The 8,093-nt window shown below is 43.3% G+C and overlaps 1 protein-coding gene across 1 annotated transcript in view; it reads right to left on the bottom strand.

The window, feature by feature from the left end:
- The window catches only part of LOC140726052 (FH2 domain-containing protein 1-like), a 91,344-nt gene that overhangs the window by 55,485 nt on the left and 27,766 nt on the right, over positions 1 to 8,093 (bottom strand). The window lies entirely within an intron of this gene.

Below are 8,093 nucleotides of genomic sequence, written 5' to 3'. Positions count from 1 at the left end.
GTATATTACCCCCAGTGTGACACGATTTAATTTTACATACTCACCTCTGAATGAAAAAAATCCAGTATATTTGTCAAACAGTCTTCTTTCCAATTATATTCAATCATGGTCAATTCCATCATCCAAATCATTGACATAGAACATAAGAAAATCTGTCCCAACACAGATCCCTATGGAACACCACTACCGTCACTAGTAGCCAACCAGAAAAGGCTCCCTTCATTCCTCACTCTTGCCTCCTGCCAATCAGCCACTGCTTTATCCATGTTAGAATCTTTCCTGTAATACCATGGGCTTGTAGCCAGTTAAGCAGCCTCATGTGTGGCACCTTGTCAAAGGCCTTCTGAAAATTCAAGTACACAACATCAACCTATTCTCCTTTGTCTCTACTGCTTGTTATTTCTTCAAAAAACTCCCAAGATTTGCCAGGCAAAATTTTCCCTTGAGGAAAATACTGTCTATGAAATATTTTATCGTGTGCCACCAAGCACCCCAAAACCACATCCTTAATAACCGACTCCAACATCTTCCCAACCACTGAGGTCACACAAACTAGCCCATGCTTTATTTTCTTCTGCCTCTCTTCCTTCTTGAAGAGTGGAATGACATCTGTAATTTTCTAATCTTCTGGAACCATTCCGGAATCTATTGATTCCTGAAAGATCATTACTGATGCCTCCACAATCTCTTCAGCCACCTCTTTCAGAACCCTGAAGAGTACACCATCTGGTCCAGGTGACTCATCTATCTTCAAACCTTCCAATTTCCCAAGAAGCTTCATTCTGGTAATGGTATCTTCACACACTTCATGACTCCTGACACCTGGAATGTCCACTGTACTGCTAGTGCCTTCCACAGTGAAGACTGACACAGAATACTCATTCAGATCTGCCATTTCATTGCTCCTCATTACTACCTCTCCAGCATCATTTTCCAGCAGTCTGATATCCACTCTTACCTCTCTTTTACACTTTATGTGTCTGAAGGAACTTTTGGTATCCTTTATTGGTTATCTACTTGCATATTCCATCTTTACTTTCTTAATGACTTTTTAGTTGCCTTCTGTTGGCTTTTGAAAGCTTCCCAATCCTCTGACCTCGCATTAACTTCTGCTCTATTATATGCCCTCTCTCTATTATATGCTCCACCACTCAATCATGGCTGATCCTTTTTTACCCCTCCTCAGCCCCACTCCTGGCCGCCATGTAACTTTTGATGCTGTGTCCAATCAAGAACTTAACAAGCTCTGCCTTAAATACACCAAACAACCTGGCCTGTGGTAACAAATTCCACAAACTCACCACCCTCTGGCTAAAGAAATTTCTCCCCATCTCTGTTTTAAATGGATGCCCCTCTATCCTGAAGCTGTGCCCTCTTATCCTAGAATCTCCCACCATGGGAAACATCCTTTCCACATTTGGTCCACCTTTCCCATTACAGCTCATCCTGTTGACTGCAATTTTGGCCCATCAACAGCCTCTCCTCACTACACATTGCCTCTGTTTGTAATCCAGCTACCTCATGTTCAGCACTATTAGACCATAAGACAAAGGAGCAGAAGTTGGCCATTCGGCCCATCGAGTCTGCTCTGCCATTTTATCATGAGCTGATCCATTCTCTCATTTAGTCCCACTCCCCCGCCTTCTCACCATAACCTTTGATGCCCTGACTCCTCAGATACCTCTCAATCTCTGCCTTAAATACACCCAATGACTTGACCTCCACTGCTGCCTGTGGCAACAAATTCCACAGATTCACCACCCTCTGGCTAAAAAATTTCTTCACATCTCTGTTCAGGATGGTCGCCCTTCAATCCTTAAGTCATGCCGTCTCGTACTAGACTCCCCCACCATGGGAAACAACTTTGCCACATCCACTCTGTCCATGCCTTTCAACATTCGAAATGGTTCTATGAGGTCCCCCCTCATTCTTCTAAACTCCAAGGAGTACAGTCCAAGAGTGGTCAAACGTTCCTCATATGTTCACGTTCTCATTCCCGGAATCATTCTAGTGAATCTAGAATTCACTAGAATGATTCCAGGAGTCATTCTGGGACCTCTCCAATGTCAGCACATCCTTTCTTAAATAAGGAGCCCAAGACTGCACACAGTACTTCAAGTGAGGTCTTACCAGTGCCTTATAAAGCCTCAACATCACATCCCTGTTCCTATATTCTATTCCTCTAGAAATGAATGCCAACATTGCATTCGCCTTCTTCACCACTGACTCGTCCTGGAGGTTAACCTTAAGGATAGCCTGCACGAGGACTCCCAAGTCTCGTTGCATCTCAGAACTTTGAATTCTCTCCCCATTTAAATAACAGTTTGCTCGTTTATTTCTTCTACCAAAGTGCATGACCGTACATTTTCTGACATTGTAATTCATTTGCCACTTCTTTGCCCATTCTCCCAATCTATCCAAGTCTCTCTGCAGACTCTCTGTTTCCTCAGTACTACCACTCCACCTATCTTTGTATCATCAGCAAACTTAGCCACAAAACTATCTATTCCATAAACCAAATCGTTGATATACAACATAAAAAGAAGCAACCCCAACACGGACCCCTGCGGAACACCACTGGTAACCGGCAGCCAACCAGAATGGGATCCCTTTATTCCCACTCTCTGTTCCCTGCCAATCAGCCAATGCTCTATCCACATATGTAACTTTCCCGTAATTCCATGGGCTCTTATCTTGTCTTGCAGCCTCATGTGCGGCACCTTGTCAAAGGCCTTCTGAAAATACAAATACACAACATCCACTGCATCTTCCTTGTCTAGCCTACTTGTAATTTCCTCAAAAAATTGCACTAGGTTTGTCAGGCAGGATTTTCCTTTAAAGAAACCATGCTGAGTTCGGCTTATCTTGTCATATGCCTCCAGGTACTCCGTAATCTCATCCTTGACAATCGACTCCAACAACTTCCCAACCACCGACGTCAAGCTAACAGGTCTATAATTTCCTTTTTGTTTCCTTGTCCCCTTCTTAAATAGCGAAGTGACATTCGCAATCTTCCAGTCCTCCGGAACCATGCCAGAATCTATTGACTTTTGAAAGATCATTGCTAATGCCTCCGCAATCTCCACAGCTATTTCCTTCAGAACACGAGGGTGTATTCCATCTGGTCCAGGAGATTTATCTGCCCTTAGACTATTCAGCTTCCTGAGTACTTTCTCTGTCATAATTGTGACTGCACACTTCTCCTCTCTGGCACCCTTGAGTGCCCGGTATACTGCTGATGTGTTCCTCAGTGAAGACTGATGCAAAATACTCGTTCAGTTCCTCCACCATCTCCTTATCTCCCATTACAATTTCTCCAGCACCATTTTCTATCGGTCTTATATCTACTCTCACCTGTCTTTTACTACCTCTCTTACGATACTACTTGCTTTGAAATATATGCAGCTCAGGACACTAGTCGTACCACGCTCAAGCTTTATCTGAGGTCTTACCAACACCTGACTCCACAACCTCTCTATTAACTGTTCTCACACTGTGGTTCCCATCCCCTGCAATTCTAGCTTAAACCCCACCATACAGCATTAACAAACCTTCTCGCTCGGATACTAGTGCCCTTCCAGTTCATGTGCAAACTGTCCCTTCTGCATAGGTCCCACCTTCCTTGGAAGAGAGTTCAATGATCCAAAAATATTAACATCCTTCCTCCTACATCAATTCCTTAGCCACATTTTAAACTGTATAATCTTCCTAGTTCTGGCCTCACCAGCACATAGTATGGGTAGCAATCCTGAGATCACAATTCTGGAAGTCCTGGGATTTAACTTCATCATTCATCCTACCCATGTCATTGGTACCTACACGGACCACGACTTCTGGCTGTTCACCTTCCTACTTAAGAATGCTCAGGATTTGAACCGAGATATCATAAGACCATCAGACATAGGAGCAGAATGAGGCCATTCAGCCCATCGAGTCCACTCTGCCATTTCATCATGGCTGATCACAGATCCCATTCAACCCTATAAACCTACCCTCTCACTATATTCCTTGATGCACCTACCAATCAAGAATCTATCAACTTCCGCTTTAAATATATCCATGGATTTGGCCTCCACCGCAGTCTGTGGCAGACCATTCCACAGATTCACCACCATATCCATGGATTTGGCTAAAAAATTTCCTCCTTACTTAGTTTCTAATTTTGAGGCTGTACACCCTAGTTCCGGATACCATCACCAGAGGAAATATCCTCTCCACATCCACCCTATCTAGTCCCTTCAACATTCAGTAGGTTTCAATGAGATCCATATGCATTCTTCTAAATCCAGTGAGTACAGGCCCAAAGCTGCCAAACGCTCCTCACATGTTAACCCCTTCGTTCCTGGAATCATCCACATGAACCTCCTCTGGACTCTCTCCAATTATAACACATCCTTTCTGAGATATGGGACCTAAAACTGTTAACAATAATCTAAGTGTGGACTGACTAGTGTCTTATAAAGCTTCAGCATTATCTCCTTGTTTTTATATTCTATTTCCCTTGGAATAAATGCCAACATTGCATTTGCCTTCTTTACCACAGACTCAACCTGTGAATTAACTTCTGGGAGTCTTGCACAGGACTCCCAAGTCCCTCTGCACTTCCAATGTTTGGACTTTCTTCCCATTTAGATAATGGTCTGCACTATTGTTCCTTTTACTAAAATGTACTATCAAACATTTCCCAACACTGTATTCCATCTGCCACTTTTTTGCCCATTCTTACAATTTGTCTAAGTCCTGCTGCAATCGTATTGCTTCCTCAGCACTACCTTCACCTCCACTAATCTTCGTATCATCTGTAAATTTTATCTGGAAGCCATCTATTCTGTTATCCAAATCATTGACAAACAATGTGAAAAGCAGCGGTCCCAATACTGACCCAAGTAACACCACTTGTCACTGGCAGCCAACCAGAAAAGACCCCTTTTATTCCCACTTGCTGTCTCCTGTCTGTCCACCATTCCTCTGTCCATGCCAGTATCTTTCCTGTAACACCATTTAATCTCATGTGTGGCACCTTATCAAATACCTGTAAATCCAAGTAAATGACATCCACTGCCTCTCCTTTGTCCACCCTGCATGTTACTTCCTCAAAGAACTATAACAGATTTGTCAGGCTTTATAGAAACCATGCTGACTTTGACTTATTTTATCATTAGTCTCCAAATACCCTGAGACCTTGTGCTTAATAATGGACTCCAACACTCTCTCAACCAGAGGTTAGGTTAGCTGGCCTATAATTTCCTTTCTTTTGTCTTCCTCCCTTCTTAAAGAGTGGAGCAACATTTGCAATTTTCCAATCCTGCAGGACCATGCCAGAATATCCTGAACCCTGGCACGCAGGAGGCAATATACCAACCAGGAATCTCATTCTCGCCCACAGAACCTCCTGTCCGTTCCCCTATCAAATCTGTTATCGCCACACTGTGCCTTATCTCCTTCCTTCCCTTCAGACAGCTGCTGTGATGATGGCCTCTATGCTTGCTCCTGTTTTCCTTTGATTTGCCCTTGCTACTCAATTGCAAATGCCATTGGTTGCTGGACAAGGATCTTTTTTGCTGTAACGACCTGCTGCTGCCTTGTGTACTCAGGTAATGGACCTGATAGATGTACCCTCATGTTAAAACTTCTGATGTCTGGATAGGCCGCTGGTCAACTTATTGAGTATGCCTGCTAGAAAATGAATCTCAGGGTTGTCTATGGTGATATGCATATATGTACTTTGATAATAAATTTACTTTGAAATAACTTTGAACTTTAACCTATGCATGGAGCTGCAAGTGAAGGGAGAGATCTTAAGTGGATCTTTGGCATCTGTATTTGCTCCAGAGACGGACACAGAGTCTATAGAAATGAGGCAAGGCAGCAGCGAGGTCATGGACCCTTTACAGATTACAGAGGAAGAAGCAAATTAAAGTGGATGAATCCCTGGGACCTGACAAGGTGTTACCTCAGATCCTGTGGGAGACTAGCACAGAAAGTGCAGGGACCCTAGCAGAGATATCTAAAACATCCTTAGCCAGGGTTGAGGTGCCGGAGAATTAGAAGATAGCTATCGCTATTCTATGGTTTAAGAAAGGCTTCAAGATTAAGCCAGGTAAGTACAGGCTGGTGAGCCTGACATCAGTAGTGGGAAAAGTATTGGGAGGTTTTCTAAGAGGATCAGAGGGATCTTGGGGTTCGAGTCCATAAGACGCTCAAAGCAGCTGCGCAGGTTGACTCTGTGGTTAAGAAGGCGTACGGTGTATTGGCCTTCATCAGTCGTGGAATTGAATTTAGGAGCTGAGAGGTAATGTTGCAGCTATATAGGACCCTGGTCAGACCCCACTTGGAGTACTGTGCACAGTTCTGATCACCTCACTACAGGAAGGATGTGGAAGCCATAGAAAGGGTGCAGAGGAGATTTACAAGGATGTTGCCTGGATTGGGGAGCATGCCTTATGAGAATAGGTTGAGTGAACTCGACCTTTTCTCCTTGGAGCGAAGGAGGATGAGAGATGGCCTGATAGAGGTGTATAAGACGTTGAGAGGCATTGATTGTGTGGATAGTCAGAGGCTTTTTCCCAGGGCTGAAATGGTTGCCACAAGAGGACACAGGTTTAAGGTGCTGGGGAGTAGGTACAGAGATGTCAGGGGTAAGTTTTTTACTCAGAGAGTGGTGAGTGCATGGAATGGGCTGCTGGCAATGGTGGTGGAGGCGGATACGATAGGGTCTTTTAAGAGACTTTTAGATAAGTACATGGAGCTTAGTAAAATAGACGGCTATGGGTAAGCCTGGTAATTTCTAAGGTAGGGACATGTTTGGCACAACTTTGTGGGCCGAAGGGCCTGTATTGTGCTGTAGGTTATCTATGTTTCTATGGAAGGTTGTTATGGTAGGTGATTTTAACTTTCCACATATTGACTAGGAATATCATATTTTAAAAGGACTAGATGGAACAGAATTTGTCAAATGTGTTCAGGAAAGTTTCCTTCATTAGTATGTAGAAGTCCCAATGAGGGAGCATGCAATACAGGGTCTGCTGTTAGGGGATGAGACAGGACAGGTGACTGAAGTCTGCATCCCATGACCACAATGCCATTCATTTTAAAGTAAATATGCAAAGAGATAGGTCTGGTCCACAGATTGAGATTTTAAAATTGGGGAAGGCCAATTTTGATGGTATCAGAAATGATCTGGGAAGTGTGGTTTGGGACAGGCTATTTTCTGGCAAAGCTGTACTTGGGAAGTGGGAGGCCTTCAAAAGTGAAATTTTGTCAGTACAAAGCTTGTATACGCTTGTCAGAATAAAAGGTAAAGGTAACAATTGTAGGGAACCTTAGTTTTCAAGAGATATTGAGGCCGTGGTTAAGAGAAAAAAGGAAGTGCATGGCAGGTATAGGCAGGTAGGAACAAATGAGGTGCTTATGGTGTATAAGAAATGCTTAAGAAAGAAATCAAGAATGCTATAAATGGCATGAAGTTGCTCTTGCACACCAGGTGAAGGAGAATGATAAAGGATTCTACAGATACGTTAAGAGGCAAAGGATTGCAAGGGACAAAACTGGTCCTCTGGAAGATCAGAATGGTAATCTTTGTGTGGAGCCGAAAGAGATGGGGGAAACCTTATATTTTATTTTGCATCTGTATTTACTCAGGAGATGGACAGAGAGTCTATAGAAGTGAGGCAAAGCAGTATCAACTTCGTGGACCCTGTACAGATTACAGAGGAAGAGGTTTTTCTTACCCAGAGGTAAATCAGGGTGGATAAATCCCCAGGGCCTGACAAGGTATTTCCTTGGACCCTGCTGGAGGCAAGTGCAGAAATTTTCAGCGCCCGAGCAGATACATAAAACATCATTAGTGACAGAAGTGGTAGCAAAGGATTAGAAGATAGCCAATGTTGTTCCACTATTTTAAAAAGGCTCTAAACAGAAACCAGGAAATTATAGGCTGGTGAGTCTGACATCAGTGTGGGAAAATTATCGGAAGGTATTCTAAGGGACCGAATAAATAAGTGCCTGGATAAACATGGACTGATAAAGGATAGTCAGCATGGCTTCATTTGTGGTAGATCATGTCTAACCAATCTTATAGAGTTTTTCAAGGA

Source organism: Hemitrygon akajei, chromosome 4 (genome assembly GCF_048418815.1).
Source record: "Hemitrygon akajei chromosome 4, sHemAka1.3, whole genome shotgun sequence".
Classification (NCBI taxonomy): Eukaryota; Metazoa; Chordata; class Chondrichthyes; order Myliobatiformes; family Dasyatidae; genus Hemitrygon; species Hemitrygon akajei.
Note: the sequence above shows the minus strand (reverse complement) of the source record. Positions and strands in the feature narration are given on the sequence as shown.